Source organism: Cryptomeria japonica, chromosome 7 (genome assembly GCF_030272615.1).
Source record: "Cryptomeria japonica chromosome 7, Sugi_1.0, whole genome shotgun sequence".
In the NCBI taxonomy this organism is placed as follows: Eukaryota; Viridiplantae; Streptophyta; class Pinopsida; order Cupressales; family Cupressaceae; genus Cryptomeria; species Cryptomeria japonica.
In genome coordinates, this window is record NC_081411.1 from 275268180 (window position 1) to 275272928 (window position 4749).

The window sequence follows — 4749 nt, forward strand, 5'->3', positions numbered from 1 at the left end:
ATGCATAATGGGTTCTTCCACTTTGGTGCAATCCAATCCACTTCAAGATCTCCTTATTTCTCTCATATCACATCCACCTCATAATGGACTCTCGTCTTCTTCCCAAAGAAAAGAGTATCCTACAAGTCAAGATATTCATAAAGGCAAAGGGGTAGACCTTCATAAGCAAGAACCCCTTCATATCAAAGAGTATACCAATGGTCATGGCTACAGAGCTCACACTCAAGGCGTTGGTATTCCTTCAAAGTCAAAATCCAAATGTCCACCTTCCCCATCATTGCTTCCATCCATTCTAGGTCCCTATATCCCTCCATCTCCTATGCAACATCAACAAAGGCACACATCTTGGAGAACCTTCCATCCATCCCGCATGCCTCCATATCATTCCCATCCACACCGACATTCATTCCCTCCTCCAAGCAATTTGGATGCCAAGCATAAAAGTCATAAGTCTAGAAATCCACATGTATTCAAGGATCAGCATGTCCAATATAATCGACATGTCAAAACAAAGAACAAATTGATCTATAAAGAAAAAGAAATATCCAAAAGGCCACAAAGGCCCACTGAGCAAAATAAAGCAAAGTCAAAATATATATGGGTTCCTAAATCCCTTGTGCAAGCAATGCACTCCAAAGAACCACAAAAGCATGAAAAATCAAAAACTATGTGGATCCCTAAGAAGCTCCTTGAAGCACAAAAGCCTAAAGAAACATCAAACTTGGCATCCAAAGTTTCTATTCATCCATCCAAACCTTCCAAGTCTATTGCTCCACCACCTTATTCATCCATTTTGGGCCCTTATGTCCCAGAATCCCAAGTTGTTCCTCCATCCAAATCTCAATATCCAAAATACATCTTTCCTCTATCAGTCCATCACCTCTCAAGGTGTGTGCCAATGTCGATCTTGCCAACATTTCCATCCACTGAAGCCCAATTCTTCCAATACCCTATCCATTATCCAATGCATATTTTCCATCCTTCCATCCCTTTGATCCAATCCTTTGCATAAATCCTTGCCTTCGTTTCATCTCATTTTCCATGTCCTTATCCTACCAACGTCTTTGAGCATACTTTTAAAGGTCATGGTCCATTCTTTTCAAGGCTACTATCCAAATAAAAAGACGGTTGAGTCCTTCTTCCATCCCCTATCATGTGTCCATCTTCTTCTGAAAAAGTCAAAATACAAAAAAAGAAAAAAAATTGAAAAAAAAATTGAAAAAAAGAAAAAAGAAAAAGAAAAAAAAAATAGTAAAAGAAAAATAATTCGTCCACTGGTGAAAACCTGGCAAACAGGCGCCTTGGGCAAGTACCGTGATGAAAACCTGGCAAACAGGTGTCATGCGTAATTTATGAACTTCTTGCACACCACATTTGGGGGCAAATCTCTTCCTTCATATCCTATTGCCCTTCATTATCCTATCGTCATTACCATCCATTATCCTATTGTCCCTCATGTCCAGTTTCCCTTTCCACCTTGGATCTTGACAAGGCTGACGATCGTCATGAGCATCATGCATCTTGTTTGTAGCTTTTAGTCTATCATAGCTTTTTGTTTTTATCCATTTGCTTATTATAACCTTTCATCCATATTCCCTAGCTTATTGCAACTTTTTGCCACTATCCCTTAGCCAATCCCGACCTTCAGTCCATGTCCTTTATCCATTCTTGGTCTTGCTTATCCTATCCATATCTTATCGCTATCCATACACTCTTTTTGTCCCTTGATCTTGATCTAACATAAGGACATGAAATGCAAAACATATTTTTCAAACACCTCTTGACATGTCCCTCATGCCATGTCACTGCTTTACATTGTCATATCCAGTTTCTTGTCCCATCACGCAATAGCCCTTGAAAATTGCATCCATATTGTCTCCATCATAAAAGGCCTTTGTCTTCCCTCTATCCACCATCATTTCAACAAGCCTATTTATCCATTTGTCATATTCCTTGCCTTGCTAGACATTGGGGGCAAAATTTGAAAAAATCATAAAAATTGAAAAAAGTCCTGAAAAAATATCATAAAAATTGAAAAAAGTCCTGAAAAAAAAGTCTTAAACATTGAAAAAAGTCCTGAAAAAAGTCATAAAAATCCAAAAATGTCCTGAAAAAAAAGTCATAAAAATCCAATAAAAATATCATAAAAATTGAAAAATGTCCTGAAATAAGATAATAAAAAAATTAAATAATGTCCTGAAAAAAATCTCTAAAAATCAAATAAAGTCTTGAAAAAAACACAAAAAAAATTATAAAACTCAAAAACACGCATTTTGCAATAAAGTATTCCCTTTATGCATCGACAAATCACTGAGCATTCATCCAACGACACTCGCAATCTATTTCACACTGTGCTTTAATGAAATCATGCTTTAACCAGATGAACTCTTTCAATCAAACAATGAGATCAACATTGTCATATCAATCGAACGTTACCATCAAAATCATTTGTCCTTGTTCTTATTATCATGGGTCTTATACAGGGTGTGGTATACTCGAAACCAGACTATGTCCTGTCTTAGACGGGATACCGCATTTCCTGAAACCAGACAGCATGATCGTCCTATCAGCACTTTCAACTTTTGACAATGAAGATCAAGATGTTTGTTTGATTTGTTTGAATTTGTGCATCTTATCTTTTTATTGATTTATCTTTGGCTTCGGTCATGTTCCTATGTTGCTCGATGATGTCACTGAGTGATTTAGAGTGACCGGGATGGATCATGGTCCTTTTCTTTTTTATTGTGATTGTTGTTTGTCTGTCATGTGTCTGTCTTATGCAAAAGGATTGCATTATCGCTCTAGCCTTCATTGCCATGTTGCGCTGCATCCATTTTGCCATATCAAATAAAGGTTCTCACCTACTTCTGTGCATTAGTGAAAGCAAGTTTTTCTCCATCTCTAATTGTCCTTTGTCTAATTTCTTCTTACTAACATTTCTTCCGTCAGTCTTGGCAGTCCGTTCGATCCTATCGTCTCCTATCATTCTTATCGATCAACTGGCCTATTTTCTGCATGTTTCCGGCCAATTCCTCGAGGGGGCATGCATATGCCATTATTATTGTCTGGGGCATTTTCATTACTGTTCTTTGAAACAACGCTTAAAATCGCATTGTCTCAAAGAGGGGCAAAATGTAGACACCCAAAAATGGTCAACGCTTGCGAAGTCATACTTTAACAATTGCTCATTGCCTCATTTTAGGTTTTTGCGTCGCATTAACATTTCTCCTATGTCACGCACTTGGTCTTTATCATTTGCGAACATCAAGTCATTCTTCTACATTCTTCAATCATCTCGTCCTCGAATTTGGTCTTGTCGACAACAATATCCAGTCATGATTTTGATCGATTTTATCTTATTGCATCAATGAGCATGCTTATTTGTCATCATTTTGGACATCGTCAATCCTAATTAGGATTTTGTCCTTCTGTCAATCTTATCAATTTTATCATCAATCTTATCATTTTGGACATCGTCAATCCTAATTAGGGTTTTGTCCTCTTTTCAATCTTGTCATTTTGCGATCAATTTGTCATTGATCGTGGTCGTTATCAATCTTGTCATTTTGCAATCTATTTGTCATCGATTTTTGTCCTCTTTTCAATCTTGTCATTTTGGGACCAATTTGTCATCGATCGTGGTCATTTCCAATTATGTCGTCTTGCAATCTATTTGTCATCAGTTCTTGTCCTCTTGTCGATCTTGTCATTTTGCGACCGATTTGTCATAAATCATTGTCTATCTCAATTATGTCAATTTGGATCAATTTGTCATTGTTCCTCATCAATTGGCGTGTCTATCAATCAAATCATTTTGTCGCATTGGTCATTTATCAATCCAAAATCAAATCATGATCAAGTCAATTATCTTTGATCAAGACCTAATTCATCTCTTTAGGGTTTTATGATTTATTCATTTAACCTAATTTGTCATTTCTTCCTCTAGGATTACTAAATTATTTATTAATCCTAAGTCTTCTCATTACAATTAAATCTTTATTTAATTGGCTAATTATTCTTCCTCTTGTAAATTAATTAATAAATGACAAATTGTTAATTAATTTACCTAATTTCTTCTAATTCCTAATTTCCTATTTTTTTCATCAATTTCTAATTCCTAATTGTCATCAATTTCAATTTCCTAATTTTCTTAATTTCTAATTCATTTTCCTCCTATTTCATCTCCTAATTCCATGGGAATGGCATGTCAATTTGTCATAATTTGTCATAATTGATAATCAATCAATTTTGACATGGAATGTGTCATAATTTGTCATCAATTATCAATCAATCAAAAATTGTGCATGGAAAGTGCATAATTTGTCATAATTTGTCATATTGATTTGCAATTTCCATTTGAATTGCATCATGCTAATCTTGTCATTTCTCCAATTTCTCTATAAATTGGATGATCTTCATCAATCAAATCCCTTCGAATCCTTCATGAATCCCGAATTTCTATCAAACTACCGAACTTTCGTTTCTAGTACTCATGAACTTTCTTGCTTTCAATTGTATGTGCACTTATAGGTGAGATCCACAAACCCATTGAAGAGGAAAGAACAACAATGGAGCCGCATGGAAGGAGTGTTCAATTCTACGTCTGGTTTGCATAATTTTCATTTTGAATACTTTGTTTTCATACCTTCATTGAATGTGCTTTGGAATTAGGTTCATTTCAATGAGTATTCTTATGATTGAGCTATCATGTCTTGTGTTTTGATTGATCTACTTATTTTGATGATTCCT